Consider the following 17,276-nt stretch of genomic DNA (forward strand, 5'->3'; position numbering starts at 1 on the left):
GCATTAAAGTCTGCTCATCACATATTAATTGTGGTATAGATTTTAATAGCTAGATTATCTTCTTCATATACTCACTTATTGTTAGCAGCTGCTCAGGATTGTTTTCCCAGTGGCAGTGAATTAATATGACTTTGGTCACTGTGCATTTTGCTTATTTTGGGGAGGAGGGAGGGAGGAGGGGAAAATCTAGCTTTCTTCAGCTCATTTTAGTAATCTGAATAGGAGCGTAGAACTTGCATCATGTGACAGGGCAGCTCACCAGCATGGGGTCCCTGTGTGAGAACCTCCCTTGTACATGACAATCTGATAAGGATATCATGTGGTTTAGAAACACATTCCCACAATGTTCACTTCTTTGTCCCTTTACTTGGGAGTGGGTAGGAAAAAAACTTTTAACAAACTAATGCTAGCCCTTATATAACTGACCCCACTTTCTTTTAGTGTTCTGTGTGAGCCTTACAGCTTCTTCAAATACTTTTGTTAAGAGAGATGGAAATATAATCCAGCAAGTCTGTTTTAAAGAATCCTAGACATAGAGTATATAATATACCTTCTATTCCCCTTGGACAAGGTGATTTTTCTTTCCCCTGCTTATACCATATGTAAACTGAATATTATAAAACTACATAAGTTAAATATACACATGCAAGTGACACTTGTATAGGTTTAATAGGTTAAAGCTTGAATGAGTATTTATGAATTCTGAGAGTACTCTGGATCTTCGCTGCTAAGGACATGATGTTAAAGTCCGTCCATATTTTGAAGGGATTTCCGTTCTGTGCACTTTCAGTGACTTACATTTTACCCTCTAAGTGCATCCCCTAAGAAAAAGAGCAGAAAAATGTCTCACAACAAAGAGATTTTTTAGCACCGCTTAGTTTCTTTAAATGGTTTGGAGAATCTCTTTCTGTTGAACCATAATATTTTTCTCTAGGCTCGCATTGTATTTTTAGCAAGCATCTTTGAACAATGAAATGACAAATTAAGTACATCTTTGTCTTTTACAGCCTTATCTAGTGAAGCACTTAAATGCACTCAGCCCTCCACCCTTGATTTTAATAAGAGTTTCAGGCACAGAGCGGTTGTATGAGTGAGTCTTTAGTGTATTTATGTACCAATACTTCTATGATATACTAGTAAAAGTTCATGTCACTGTGCTGCAGGTTCAGCACAATGAACATCCAACATTGCTTCTTAAAAAGAAAGAAGGTTCATTTTTCTTTTAAAGATATATGACAGAGGTGTGGAGCAATCAAACAGGTTGACTGCTATTGTACCAACCAGACACAACAGCCACAGTTTGACTTAACACAGATTTCCCTCAGTGGTGGTTTGATTCTAGAAAGCCATTTGTGCCTGTAAGATACAAACAGTGGAAGGAATAGTTCAATTCTCCCTGCCCCTCCCAAAAAAACCCCCTAAACCAAAACAAACAAAAAAAAAGAAAACCAAACAGAAAAACCCCCACCCCACCAAAACAGCTAAAGAACACAAAAGGTGTCTTGAATCCTGCGATTTTTTTTTTTATTTTTTTTTTTTAATCTGAATGCAGCTTGAGGTGTTCCCGAAATGGCCATTGCACCACTCTGGTAGTCTTCTCTGCCAAGCTGGCTGGTGGCACAGCAGCACATCTATAGAGGTGTGTATTTCATTTCCTACTGAACTTCCATGTCATCTTCCAGTCTTGTCCAAGAATCACTTCTTCTGCCAGCTGGTGACTGATACCAAGAGGATTCCTAGGTTCCTGCATGATAAGTGAATGTAACAGCATCTGAGTTGATCTAAATTTTTCACTTGTTCACAAATCTGGGACAGAGGTGTTCAGGCACAGTGCAACTCTACCCTGGCTTTCAGGGGTCTCAGAGCCTCCAGCACAGTTCTCAGGGACTGTCCATGGGCGGAGCCTGAGGCAGGGAGCAAGCTCCTCTGCTGCTTAAATTCCTCATCTTCTACCCAAAAACTCTCAAGGAAGACCCGTGTTGCCTGTCTTTCCAAGACTGAACGTTCACTCACACAGGAGAAAAAGGAGTTGGAAAACTGTGTCACAGTGCCATCTGGCGATACCTGATACCCGGACCTTCCCCTGGGCAAGAGCTGCGGATCTGCAGGCAGATGCTTCCCCCCAGGACCCTGGTTAAAGGCGCAGGGAAAAGCCTGTACTCCCCAAAGCTCAACTGCCTGTGGGGGTTTTGCATAACTCTCTGGGTTGCTCTAATCAAAGATCCTAACTTCTCTACAAACCTTCCCTCCTTCACAGAGATCTGCCCTCACTGATCCACCAGTCTGCAGTTTCTGGCTTAGGGGACAAGACAAAAGACTAGCTAAAATGTCACGCATGGCTGAGCTTTTTTATTGTTAAGATCAGGTCTTGAGTTTGGGAGGTTCTTTGTTTGGTTTTAAGTCATTGTTCATTCTTCTGCCTCTCAACTTTTGGTCTCAGGAGGTCTTTCTTTTTTCCCCTCACGATGCAGAGTATTCCTTTGCATTGCTTTGTTCTTTGATTTTTCTCTTTTCATTCAATTGAGGAAGAAATTGTATTAGTTACTGGATCAGGGTATAAGTCAGATCCTCCTTAGTGGCTGGCTGGAAGGTCTTGGAGACCTGTCTTTCTAAAGATCCTTCTGATTCCACCCCACACTTTGAACCAAGGTGTAAAGTGCAGAACAAATGGCAAATCACCTATGTCTTTCAGTGTCTTTGATGATGGGGGGCTAACAGAGAAAGATACTTTTCCCAAGGCTTCATCCCACAGTGAACCTCTGCCTTCGTCTTTCCGTTTGGAGAGCACATTCCGGCTGTGTTTTTCTAGTTGCCTATATAGTCACATGCCATGCAGGTTATGTGAACTGCTCATCTTTCTATGCTTTGCACGTATTGCAACACTCTCTAATCTTGAGACCACACCAAGAAGGATCCATTATCTCCCTGAAGTTTTGAAAAGAAGCCTTCGGCTGCCTGCAAGAAGTCAAAGCTGACTCACATCCTTCTGTGAGTTGTTTTGGTGGTTTGGTTTTTTTTTTTTTTTTTTTTTTTTTTTATCTTATCCAAATCCTTTCCTTTCTCTCTGTTTTAGAGAGGTCCTGCAAGACTTCACGGTTAAAGCAGGAGCTGTGTGCTAGGAAGCACTGAATGTCTGGAGGCAGTTTGGGAAAATAGCTGTTCTCTTCTCCCTGAAATGGAGTCCATTATGAAAGCTGCAATTGTTCACAGGGGCTGTTTTCACCTTTACCAAAATGTGAAAGCAGAGCTCAGTTACACCATGGTACACTGGCACTGCCCAGTAATACCATGTTTGTAATGCTTTTGCTAACTTGAATTTCTGTGCAGAACAAGAAAATACTCTGACGAAAAGAAATGAGGAAGGAATGACGCAATTAAAGGAGATTAAGTCAGAGTATTGGTTTCCTTGGAACACATATTTGGCTTTTTATCAACAATTTTTTCCCCATTTTTCAAATAAACACATATTTTCACATGATAACTCTATTTGAAATATTAATGCTTCCAGGGCTGCATTACCTTTGTTTCTTCATCAAAGTCCATTACTATGGAAAGGCTGCTGTTCCTTAGGCTGTTTCAGCTTCAGAAGAATTTTAGGGCCTGGTCTATTGGAAAGCTTGGGGGTATAATTAGTGAAAATGGAAATAGATGCAAGAGAAATTTAGTTCCTGATGTTTTAATTTAGTGTGGTACTGCCATGTGTTGTTGAAGAGGATTCTTAAAGGCAAACATAATTATTTCATTATGGTCTTCAGAATGCTTTCATTGGTCTTAATGACAAGAAGCTGCATAAGGAGTCATACATTTTAATTAGACCTTCTTATATTTACATGAGATAAATTACAAATAATTGATGAAAAACAAGTCTTCTGAATGGATGATTTCACACAGAGCTCTGGTTACAGTTTAATGATAAAACATTTCTCTTATTGCTTTGCATTTTAATTATCTAGAATTATTACTCTGGCAGAGTTCTCAAAATACTGTTATTTCCATCCATTTCATTAGATTCACAACTAATTTCTATGAATCTAAAGAAAGAAGGTGTTTTTCAACATATATACCTTAAAATCAGTTTCCAGCTTTATTAATTTTATTTTGCATTCATTTCTTACACTTAGATACTTTTTTTGGTGATTAACTCCAGTAAAAGCTAGTAGGAAGAGGAGTCAGGCCTGTTCCTATGTCCTCAATTTTCTACATGGGTGCAAGTCCAACCCAAAACTCCTGTAGAGGTCAAGGAGCAAGTATGAAATTGTAGGACTTGTAGTGGAATTTTCTAAGGAAAACTTGGGTGCGTCTTTCTCACTAGCCTGGTTGAAAGCTTTATTCCTTTGAAAACCCTACCAATACCTTTTTATAATTGTGTGTAAGCTTGTGTGTGCATTCCAAATACCGTTTTTTTCTTTTCTTTACCCCCTTGATTGGACACTTTCTAATACCAGGATAAATTATTTTAGAGTTTGGCTGTTTGCAAGAGTCTTTCACATTTGCAAGCTCTTCAGCCTTTCATTTTTGTAACAAAACATACTTCACATGATTCATTCCTCAGAGTATACTGAACGCTAATTGTTGTTATTGATTTTAAATTTCGCAACCATTACAAGTAACCCAGATGAGTGGCAGATAAAGAGTAATAATCCGTGGAGTTCTGGAAGTGTTTCATGTTTGTCTGTAGTACTTTACGTGATCAATAGTAACTGCCCCATTGAAACTAACTGCTGTATCAAATAACAGTAAATCAAATGAATGTGCTTGCAGATTATTTATTGAAAGCTTTAATTGTTCACTGGGGCCCTTCTTATCTCGGGAAACAATAGAAGGCAGTGATCAGGCAAACTGGTTTGCAAATGCCGGGGGTGCCATGAAACAGGGGTCTTCCCTGTGCCTGGGTGGTATGAGAGCTTTCCAAAATATACCCCTGTCCCACTGGGATTGCTGGTCCCAGGGTAAGGTGATCAGAGGTGAGTTTTTTTCAGAGAGCATTCCATGAGTTCACAGGTTGATTTTTTTTAATTGCTGTTTTTATAGATTGTCATATTTAGACAACAAACTTGTATCTGGTGGATAAAGTGGAAAAAGAACTAAGAAGATTCCCCCAAATTTCCAACAGGTCCACATAATGAGACACAAAACAAGATCAGACAGAGAAGTAAATGAAATCATGCTAAACTTACTCTGTAGAAAGCTTACCTAGATATATCACAGTTTGGGGCAATTATATGCTGCTGTGCAGTGGTCAGACTTAGACATATACTAAGAAATTAAAAGCAATGTTTTCTAACAGCTCTCTGGCGCTGTATTTTACTAATTCCTTAAAATGGCTGCTCTGCCTTGTCACAGTGATTCATGAAATACTAAAGCCACAGGTTAGAGGTTTTCTGGATCTTAAGATAGTTTCACTGCTATCTAATTTTTTTTAATAGCCTTGGCATGTTGTCAGTAATACTTTGGTGGGGCTTCAGAATCCTTTCAGTATGAGCAGAGGCACTAAATGAGTCCTTCAGAAAATTTGGGAAGATGGCATTGAATGAATTTTCATTTAATAGTATATCTTTCTAACCATGGCAATTGGAAAAGCATTTTTAAAGAGAGCTTAATTTCTACAGTAAATGATGACCCAAATCTCTCAAACATGGCAGGAGAAGTCCAGTCGTCGTCCCCCCCCCCAAAAAAAAAAAAAGTGTTTTATGAAACATGCTTATATGCATATGTGTAATATTGAATATTCATAATATAGACATTTTAAAATTATTAGATCATGTTAACCAGAGATTTTCTGGATTCTAATCCCTTTGGAAAATAGCAACTTCCCCTTTTCAGAGGATGAGTTTTGCCTTAAGTTTCTTGGGACATCAGGGATCAGGACAGAATACTGCTTTTCCAACTCTTTGGAAATAAAGTACTATCTTTTTGCCATATTTTGTATAAAGTATGGTTGACATTTTTCCTGTTTGCAAGACTAGGATATTGCAGTTAATTGTGAGCAGCTTATCTGGGGAAAAAAACCCCAAGTCACTGCTGAAGGTAGGTATTGAATAAGAAAGATCAGGTCACTAGGAAATGCTGTTAGCACAGGGGTGTTTGCCTGCAGTACAGTGTGTGCATACTTTTTCTCTTCTGAATGAGAATGGTAATGACAGACAACATACAGGTGAAATTATGAGCATTCCTCACTCCAAGGGTTTAACAGGAAAATCCACTGCAGGTAGAGAATAGGAAAACAGAATATTGGAAAATGTGCTCTCCAGTCACGGTACTCGTCTCCAGGCTCTTGTGAATGTCTTATTTTATTGATCTTTGCTCTTCTAGGCAGAGTGTGGAGGTGTGCCCTGAGCCACAGTTAGAGTGCTGCTACCACTTGGCTCGAGGACACCACGCTCCTTCCCAGCTCTTGGCTTCTGCTGCACCTACTGTGAGAGGGGCCGAGGGATGTTTGCCAGGTTAACTGTGACGGTGGAGAGTTAAAAGAAAAAAAAAGCAAACAACAAAACCACAATATTCTATAAACTCAATATCAAGGTACTGTGAATTCCAAGGAAAGGAAATATGGTAGTGTTTTAGTTTTCATGTTACCTGGTTTAGTTTACATGGTTACCTACCTGCGTTACCATTTTTTGTCTGGCAGGTATTCAATTCAGAAGTATTGAAATTCTGATCAGGTGAGCATTACAGGTTGGTGAACTCTATATTTTATTTGTCCCCTCAAAAGATAGTGGCAATGTGCAGTTCTTAAATATTCCTTTCTTAAATATATTGGGGTGAGCTGCTCTTAGAACGTGGTCTGGCATGCTATGCCCCTGTTTTGGTCTCAGATATTGCAAATATATGTGTGCTGGAGGATGTCAGCAAGGTTAAGTTTTGGTCTCACTGCCCTTCTAGTTGCAGATAAGCTCGAGTGATGAAAGCCATTTTTTCCTGTTATTGTGTCATGTCTAAATGGAAGTAACGTATTGTTTCAATTATACCCCCACAGTTGCAGCAGAGCAGCAACGTGGGTGCAATTAGGCTAGTGTAAGGAATAATCTTTACACTTACTCGGAAAGTAAGCTACATGGATGTAAAACATCTATTTACAAGCAAAGGTAGCCCAGGGTTCACTGCAATAACGTGGGGAATGGGAGACATATCTGCCTGGTTTAAGAAGCTACCTTTGCTTCTCCCAGTCTACACACTGCCCTGTCTTCTTGCAGGCTGCTGCTGAACAGCAGGAGGAAACTCATGGCTCCATTTCATGGCCCCGAGCCTTGCCAGCTTTAGCAAATGGCCCTGTTTTGCAGCAGCGTGGCTGGGAAGCTGGACACGTGCTCTTCCCCTCCCTGCTCTACCAGAGTGTTGGTAACCTCTGGGAAGGGGCCGGAGGGCGGCTGCCTGGGGTTTGCTGGTTCAGCAGGTTTCATCCCAGCTTCGTTGTGGAATGAAACCTTACTCAATAAAGAATCATACCTCTGGGTGGCATGATGCCAAAAAAAAGGTCTGCAGCAAGGGCCGGAGAGTGAGATCGCGAGCAGTGAGATATAAAGCTTCACAGTTGTCCATTGCCTTGTAAAAAAGGTGAGTGGCTGTGTGACAGGGGGCTGTCAGAGAAAAATAAAGAGTTAGACCTCCTTTTCCAAGGAAATCAAAACTTAGAATTAGCAGAGCAATAAAAGTCTTCTAAAGCAAAAGCTGGAAACAATACATTTTTAATAAAATGGGCAGTTACTCTAATTGCTGAACCCCTACTGTTCAATTTCTTTTAGTGCCCTTATTCATTAAGTTCAGCATACTTATGCTTATTATTTACAGTTGTATTCGTTTTAACTTGTTTATAGAAACTGTGCCTTGCAGAAAGCTGTGGATGGTATGATGCTAATTTGTGTTTATTGCTGCCTATAATATGCAATTTTAAAAACAATTAAAGATAGCGGTGAAGCTCATCAGTGGAATCAACCTCAAACTGCCCATGAAAAGTAAAATATTAGTACCACGTGCTGCTTTGAAAGGTTATAGGCCATTTGTAGTGGATTGATAGTATACCCATTAATGAAGAATTTACCTGTTCTTAAAGATTTTAAGCTCAGCAGTCAAGTTTCTAGATACTGTTCTAATGTAACCCATTTAAACATATGTGATGGAGTTCATAATTGCCCTTGTAAATGGGTATAGAAAGTAGGGTATATAAATCAATTAGTGATATCCAGCAGTGTGGCTGTAATACAAATTAATTGGGATGATAAGCATTTTAACTGCTACTATACTAACTTGAAGTAGTTTTGATCACTGAATTGGCTCTTGTTGAGTCACTCTATTAATTTTAAGATTTAAAAACACTTAAAGATCAAAATATTCTGAACTAATGGTCCTAAAGTTTGAGAAATAAAATTATACGTAAAATATTACATAGCAGGCAATTTTTACTGCATTTCCAAGGAGAGCAGAACAGTTTTATTTTGTCCATGTGGTACTGAACAACTGTGTAATAGTATTACATGATTAAAGATACTAAAACACTCCTTTTCTTGCTGGATTCAAGCCACAGCAGAAAGTCATGATGAATAGTGTCATAAGATATGTTGAATATATAGAAAATAAAAAATTTATTTGGCAGACATATTAATACTGAAAAGTAATACCAACTTGGATAGGAGGTAAGTTTTGAGGAATAAAATCATTCCTTTAGAATAATACTCTGAATTATTCTGTTTCAATGCTTGAAAAGATTTAAAAATAAAAATCTGCAAAACACTATGAAACATTTAATAACTATAAATGGAGACTTTATGACTTAGTAAAATATCTGGATATATGTAGAGATTATAGCAGCTCTTTCACTGCCCTTGAAAGTTTTATTTCTTATTGAAGATACTGGATCTGAGTTTTCTCCCATTTATGTTTACGAGTCAAGAGTCTTTATTGGAATTGGTGGAATAGCAACACCATAAAACATATCTGAAAAAAGAATCAGACTCCTTTTATTTTTAAGTGTTTCGTTCCTCACAATGGGCCTTTTTTTCTAATTTTTGGTCCTGTAGGGAAAAAATGCTGAATTTGTCACACCACATTTGTATCAATAGGCCACAGAAATAGGCTTCCATTTTCATAAATAAAGAAAAAAAGGGCCAGAGTTCTCATCCTCTCTGCATTTGTGTCTCTTCTTTGCCTATGGTACTTTACTCCACATGAGAATCTGACCATAGGAATTTACAGGTAAAGCAATCAGGGCCTGAATTGTAAGAAAAGTTAATTTTCAAAGGAAAATCTAACTTTGTGCAGATGATAGCACAATTATGCATTTTTGTTTAAAGAAGATCCTATTTTTCAGTTTTGCTGTAATGCGGAATTTTCACTTGAGACTGATGCAGTTTTGCATGGTAGTGGACAGGCAGAAAATCACCGACCTGAAAAAACTACAGAGCTAGCATCTTTCGGATGTTTTTCTTCAGTTTTCCATACGATTTATTTTTTTCATTTAACATGTTTTCTTTTCCATTTTGAAGGTAGGCGCTTAATACAAAGTGATGAGCTGCTGCCCTGTAAACTCTGCCTGCCAAACCCCGCGGCCATCCTGTCTCTACTCTTACTTTCACCCTGGCTCGCTCATGGTCTGTGCCTGGCCATTTATTTAGCGAAAGACGCTCCTGTTCTCAGTTACCAGCGCGTCATTAAGTCTCGCTGTCTTGAGAGTAACACAGGTATAACCAGATGCAGTTCTTGGCCCTGATATAATTAATCCTGACAAGCTTTCTGCTTTCCACGTTTGCTCAGGTGTAAATGCATCTCTCTGGCTACATGAACACATAAACCCAAATGTTGCACAGCTTTGGTGATATAACTGTAAAAAGCAAAAAAAAAAAAAAAAAAAAAAAACCACCAGCCTGAAAGTCAGTATCATTTTCTTTGAAAAGGTGATGTTAGTTATACATACTACCCCAGGGTTTAGTGGAGCTGCTTGAGAACCAGGCATTGCAAACCTACAGAGCAGCTGCAGCCTCCTTGTTGTCCTTTACTACTAGCTGTAGTAAATATGTGTGTACGGTATGTAGGTGCCAAAAGTCCTGGCTTTACTGGGAGGAGCACCAAAAGTGGTTGCAGTGATGGTTCCTCCCAGAATACCTGTGGGACACAACAAAAAGATGCAGTAGCTTCAGAAGAAGGTTTTTAAGGGTGTTTTGATTCAGAAATACATGATTGTGTTTATTGGTGGTTTCCAGGTCATGTGTGCTCAATATGTAAGACTAGTCTGCTAGATTCAGACTTATATCTTGGAGATACATGAGGCTCAGACACTATAGTCAAGAGTAGAGGTTTTTGTGGCAGTTTCTGGTGTTGCTTATGCCTGTGTGGTACAGTGTCCATGTGTATGGGTGCTGCTGAGTTGCCTTCAGGAGAGGATTCAGGATTCCTCTTGGGCAAGTCTGTTATCTGCCAAGACATACCTGTGTAGTTGTGTATATGGTGGCGTAGTCTTACAGAAAGTTGATTCTCTGCTGGCCATGGAGATCAGAAAATGAAGGCAGGGGTTTCATCATCTCTCCCGAGTTCCCTGCTAGCAGCCCTCTTGGGGGCTGGAGGCACCCAGGCCTATCCTGCCTCGCAGTGGGCAGGTGAGTGGGGTGCACATGCAGACCTGGGGGTGCATCAGAGTCCCCACAATGGAGGGACTGAGAACAGACTTAACAGAGTTCCTAGCTTTGTTATGCATCTGATGTGTAACGTGGGGCAAGACACATAAGGCTAAATTTGAAGATACCACTTAGTGCTGTGTTCTGTTGAAAATCCCAGCTGGTACTACTTGCATTTCTCTAGGAATTTAAGACCCAAGCAAATAAAGCTCTTTCACTGTCAGTGCTTCTGTTTCCTGTCTGTAAAGGAAGAAGAATAGATCTTCCCTTATCTCACTTAGGTGTTACAAAGGTAAAAATATGAATGCTCATGGGTTATTCACATACTGGAGTGGCAGGGACCATGCTTGTATATCAGATAGGTAGAAGAGGGCGGTATCTTTCATGCTGCTAAATATGGCAGAACCAGAAGCAGTGCTGGCTGTGCTGCATGGTGGGGACAGCAGGGCCTGGGGAGAGTCACTCGAGGGTCTGTGATCTGTGCAAGAATGTCACGCAGGAAGATGTGCTGGCAGATGGGGCTCCTGGAGTGCTTTGTTAAATGTCAGTGTAAAGTCAGGTGACTGAATTTGCATGCTTAACAAGTGGGTTAATAAGGAGACCAGAATGTGTCATAACGGAAAAGTATGTTACAAAAGAATCCCCACTCTTCACTGGGCAACTGAGAGAGGACGATTCTGGAAATAATAAAATCTGTGCTACAAATGAAGACGTTAGCTGCTAAGGAACAGAAATTGTGTTATGAGAGTAGAACAGGAGAATAACCGAAAGATAGATGCTCTTGTCTTCTGATTTACAGCAAAAAATCTGGATAGCTCTGCTATACTGGTAGGAGGATGCAAAACTTTACTTCTTGGCCCTAATCACCTGATATAAATACAGGTTTCAAAGGGCTGTACTCCTGTCGTGTGGCCAAGATCAGTATCCACTGACTCTGTTGACTTATGTTACATGACTCTGCTGGTTAACATTACAGATTTGCAGTTGAAACTTGGCAATGTTGTTGGTGAAAGGCATGAAGGAGTATGATGCAGCTTGCTCTCTCCCAGTTTTAAGCCAGGGAAGATGCAGCAGATGAGCGTACACACTTCTACCATTCCAGTTGGGAAATACAGCTTGGTGTACACAGCAAGGCATTTGCTGAATAAGAAGCCTGCTTTTTTTTAAAATCACACTTTAAAGTTAGTCTGTGTTTTAACACTGAAATGCTAAAATAGTTAAAATGAAGGTGCTCCAAGGACCTGCTTTGCAAGTAATGGCTCCCCTCAAGGCTGTGGAGGCCTTTCAAGGATCATTCTTTCAAATATCTTTTGACTTGGCAGGATCATGATCATTACCATTATTTGCATTGGAGCAGCACTGGAAGGTCCTGCAGCGCTGGTTACTGTACAGCATATTCTGAGGCCCTGCCCAAAATAGTGTACTGTCTTAATACATGAGATGCAAGAGAGTGGGGGAAGAAAATACTGTCCTGATGGTATGTCTGCCTGCAGTGTAGCAATGGCCAAATTTGTACTTGGAACTTCATTAGCGTGAGGATATCAGAGCAGAGAGTGTGCTTAACTGCTTCTTATACTCATGAGGCAAAGGGCAGAGTTCAGCAGCACCCCTCTTCTCCCATATGCTTCGGGACAGAAGCCAGCTGTCCATGTCACTCTTTAACTGACAGGAGTTGTAGCAGCAAAAGTCCTTCAGCTTTAGAAAACTCCTGCCAACTCAGCTGCGCCTATCAGGACTTGCACCTTGTCTGAGATAGCTGTTGGCAGCAGCAGCCTGTGCCCTCAGCATGGCCCTTAAAGTGACCTGAGTCTGAGGCTCCTTTTAGGTGACCCTGTGTGCAGTTTTGCCCATTAATCCAGTCCTTGCAGATTGGGCTTCTGAGCTCCATAACCTCTACCTCTTGCTAGTTTTGTTGTTATTTTAATCATACTGTAGGAATCCTGAGCAGCACATAGTGAAAATCTGTGGGATACTCTTTTAGCTTTTAAAATAACAGAAAAGGATCATTTTGAATTGGGCACCCTCAAGAAGAAACAAGGTCATGGAGCCTCATCTTCTGATGTCCCTGTTGAAAGCGTAATACCTCCTTTCAGACTGAGTGCAAACCTGATGACTTAGAGGGTTTTTTTGGCTTTCACCCCAAATACCACCCTTTTTTAAGGACAGTCTTGTAGAGATGAACTACGACTTGATTAAAATTAATGCTGGAAATATTGTAACTAAGAACTATAATAGAATATATTTAAGCTTTAATTTAAGCTATAATAGAATATATTATAGCTTTAAGGCAGCTACCAAGATGCAAATAATAAAACCTTCAAATGTGGAAAACGAACTTTCCTATGTACTTCTGAAAATCCTGATAATAACATCTTGATCTGAAGTTATTGTATGTTTTAATCTAGGTGTGTCATGTTTGCTTATAATAAAAAGCATTTCTTCCTGAACCTCAGTGCAAATCCAGCTCTGTAAGGAAAGATTTTTGACTGTGGTAATTCATTCTGCGTTAATTAACATTTGCATGTGGCTTCCTCTGAGCCTTTTCCTCTGTCCTCCCGCCCTCAGCCCACTCCATCTCCATGCATCCACCCCGGGTAAAACAACACTCCAGCGCAGCAAGCACCAGTACGTGAAATAGTAGCACAACTTCTTTGCTTTGTGCTGTTTTCTTTGCAAGGGAGAAAATGGAAGTCTTCCCACAAGGGAAGATTTTGTTTTCCTCTTTCTGTTTTGCCTATGATTCCCACCTGTTGTATATATGGTAAAAATATCTGGGACTTATAACCCAGCAACAGTACGCAGCTAGAGTCATGTGTGACCGGGTCAAACACACACTCACTGGAGGGTCATGGCCAGGTTACTAAGTCAAGGCTGGCAAGTCTCCACGATAATGTTTTCTTTCTCTCTCACTCTTTTTTTTTTCCTTCTCCCCTTGTCTGTCTTCCAAACAAGAGTTTAAAAAAACCCAAACCCTCATAACAATGCAAACTATTTAAGCATGACAAATTCAAAGAAGTTTTTTATTAAAAAAAAATTGGAGGGGGGAGCGAAGTCAATGATATTTTGGATTTAATTTTATAGTATAGTTTTATGTGGCACATGAAAGAAAGAAATTTGTATTGAAACAATTGAGACCCACTTTCCCAGTTCCTGGCTCTTTCCTGGAAGATGATTAAAAGCAGACTTTTTTTTCCAGACGAGACATAAAAATTAAATGATCTACAGTATATAGTTATTTTTTCAAATGTTTGGAGGCTTATAAATAACTTCTACAATCAAATGCACACATACAAGCAGCAGAGAATCTGGTTCTAATTACTTGTACTTTAGTTGAACTTTGGCGTTTCCTTTGACTTTCTGCCTAATGTATGTGAGCTGTGTGCCTTGCACTCCTGCAGTGAATTCACAAAAAAAAAAAAAAAGCAAAAAATCCAGACTCTTGTTGGTGCCAACAAAAATGGGGGTTAACAGAATGTTTTGACCAAATGCAACACTTTGCTATTCACCCTAATTAGCTGAAATTGCTGCTTCCCACCAGGGACCCTGAGCTCAGTATTCAAAATTCCCTTGAGGCTATCCAGGAAATGCCATTTGCTTTACAACTTCTTATTCTTTTAAAACTCAACTGTCCAAAGTGTGCATTAACATGCAAGCTTAATAATCTAAGTTCAGAACACGAGGCATTTCATAGTGCCTGCCTGCTTCTAGCTGGTCTCAAAGTAAAATACCTTCTCCATCTGTCAACACGGTTTAGCTGGCAGTAAATTAGCTCTCACAAAGCACGCTGTGCTTTTAAAGATCTTATCTGCTACTTTATCTAACCTTTAGAAATATTTCAGACATCTTAAGAATTGTGAAGTGACCGATTGTTTGAGAGTCCCTGTGTGCTTAAGCTGCATTCAGGTGTTGGGTGACAGGACTGAGGCTCTGTTTTCTCAGGTGAGTAGGGACCCTGAAGTGTCACATCCCACAGGACAAGACAGTAGGGCATGGAAAGAAGTTGCCTTTTTTCTATTTTCTTCCCCCCCCCCCCCCGAATTCCTCCTAAAACTGTAAAACTGCTTTAAAAATGCCTTTTCTGAAAATGTCAACTCTTGGCCCTCCATCCTTTTCTTTTTTCCACCTTGCATGTGCAGACATGCATAGAAGAAAGCGCTTCTGCTTTTGTGCATTCACTAGCTGCCAACATGTTACAAAAATAACACTTTTTACCTGCTGAGCATAAATTGCTACAGGTGCCTGCACCAGACTTTTGCACTTCCATACTGGCAGTACATACATTTTCAAATAAAGAGTTAAAAAAGCTAAATCCAAGAAAGAATAGTAAATCAGCTGGAGTAAGAGCTGAATATGTGTATCCTGGGTTCAAACCTTCTCCAGAAAACTGTACATCTTGCCTGTGATCAAAAGTGAATGTGACCAAACTAGGTTCTCTTACCAAAGAAACCACACCAAACCAACCAACAACCAAAAAAAAAAAACCCCAACCCAAAACCCAACCAGTCTCTCTAGATGGTTGTTCAGCTGATGCAAGTATTATATTTAGTAGATTAGGTCCTTTTAGTGGTGCAAAAATATATATGGAGAGAGAGAGAGAGAGAGAGAGAGAGAGAGAGAGAGAGAGAGGTGTTCTACGGAGGATCTTCTGATTTCCATTGGCTCTTTCATCGTTGTATACAATTTCAAATTGTCTTGAAAAATATTCTCCAGCTTTATCTTGAAATCCTCACTTGCTGACTATGTTGTGTATTTATGAACTGAGTTGCTTAGTCTCTTCTGGGTATCACAAGCTCCTGGTGTTTCGACAGTGCTTGACAGACCTCTCTGAAGTACATATATTGTTCGTGGTTTGAACATTACTGTTGGACGCTGGTGCTTGTTTAGGATGAAATTATGAATAAAGCAGAAGTGTATCAGTATTATTCCTCAAAGACTGCTTTCCCCAAACTGAAATCACAGAAGGATTGTAGTAGTGCAGTTGTTTTACTGAATGATACAACCTTGTTTTCCCATGGGGAGCCTAAAAACTGCCTTTTAGATGGACTGGGAGAGTTGAATGAACTAATGTGAAACACATTGTCTGCTGGTATTAGAGTTTTAAAGCTAAAATTTTATCATTCCATAGACTCATTGGAAGCCACCATAATTCATGTACGAGTATGGAATAAGGCGAGGAATGTTTGAGGCCTCTCAAGGGCATTTGATGAATCTAACTTTAATTTAGAAGTACTAATAGATTATCGATTCAAGCAGGGTGGCTGTGCAGAGATCAATAACAGACCACTCTCCATCTCAAATACCAAAAATTACTGTTGAAAAGAAATTATCGTTCTCATCTGAGTTTTCATTAAGAAAAAACTTCATTAAAGTTTTCTTGGTGCAGTAGGAACCTGTAGACTTTTGGTCTGCCAAGTTCAGTTTATTTAATACTGAAAAAGATGAGTATAGTTCTGGGTGTTGTCTTAATGGCACAATTTGTGGAACCATGTTATTTTACTTTTTTTGTTTTTTTCACAGCCTCCTTATTGTTATATAAATAAATTGGTCCCAATGAAAAGATATTCCTTTGCTTAGAATCAGACCCTTTAATACTTCACTTTAGCATTTATTTTCTTCTCAAGAAATGTCCGTCCTTGAGGTTGATACTACGTTAACCCAAGGAAAAATGGGGCCCTCCTCTCACAAGTGATCAGAGGTTGCATCCTGCTCTGTGATGCCCTCTGTGAATTCTGTAACACATGAGTTGACAATGAATCATGACTTTAATACAAATGTATCATCTTTGTAATCTGAAAAATATCATGTACAGTAAATCTTGTCTGAGATTTTTCCATTGAGTAATATTCTTTAGGGTCTGCTGTTAGTACTTTTGAGATTTAGCTCTGCTGATAGTGCCTAATATTTCTGGATAGATCTGAGTTCACAGATCCTGTCATTCCTGTATATTTGTTGAAAGTTAGAGGGATTTATCTGAGAAGCAGCAGACGGCTAGGTGAAACATGAAAATGTATTGCACATCCACAATAAATGTGAGGAATGATGACAGCATATCACAGAAAACTAATGCAGATGTTTTGAAAAGATGTAGTTCACATGTCTTATCTTGCATCGTAGAGCTTTCACGTCCTTCCCCTGAAAGGGGTAACTGGCTTTTCAATAGGCTCAAACAAATGACCGTCTAGAAATATTAAGGCAATAAAAGGATGTGGGGTCATAATATATAAGTTACTTTTTCTCAGCGAGGTTTCCTGATGTTACAGGTCCTAAGGTAGGTAGGGAAGTGTTACTGGGTTGTGCTACTTTTTTACAGATTAAAAAAAAAAAAAAAAGACAAGTTGTTCAGGTAATTTTCACTTCAGGTCTCACACTTACTCTTTACATATGTCCTGATACTTGCTGCTATCCTGCTATATCAGAATTGCAGATTGGAAGTGTTACCTTTTGTAGAAAAAGGCAGGAGATACAAGAGCTCTCTCAAGATTAGGTACTGATTAAAAGGGTACATGCTACAAACAGTTTCCCTTTGAAGGCTGATATCGAGCATGCACACGTGAATCCCATGGCTAAAACCAGAAGATGAGCCCAAAGTTGTCCATTTTTGGAGCCTAGTAAGAGATTGAAGCCATATATCTAAATTATTGGGTACTTTAAAATATACTTTGAAGCTATGGG

At 39.5% G+C, this 17,276-nt stretch overlaps 1 protein-coding gene across 7 annotated transcripts in view; it reads left to right on the forward strand.

Annotated features, from left to right (window-relative positions):
- Nucleotides 1-17,276, forward strand: part of RARB (retinoic acid receptor beta) — a 328,154-nt gene that overhangs the window by 242,527 nt on the left and 68,351 nt on the right. The window contains exon 1 of one of the 7 annotated variants that reach the window (XM_027638991.1): nucleotides 6,330-6,522. The exons of the other annotated variants lie outside the window; for them this stretch is intronic. The gene's annotated coding sequence lies outside the window, so the exon portion shown is untranslated. Of the gene's footprint in view, nucleotides 1-6,329; nucleotides 6,523-17,276 lie in introns of those variants that run through there. 7 annotated transcript variants of the gene reach the window in all.

The sequence above is a fragment of the Corapipo altera genome, unplaced genomic scaffold (assembly GCF_003945725.1).
Source record: "Corapipo altera isolate COAL_440 unplaced genomic scaffold, ASM394572v1 44, whole genome shotgun sequence".
NCBI lineage: Eukaryota > Metazoa > Chordata > Aves > Passeriformes > Pipridae > Corapipo > Corapipo altera.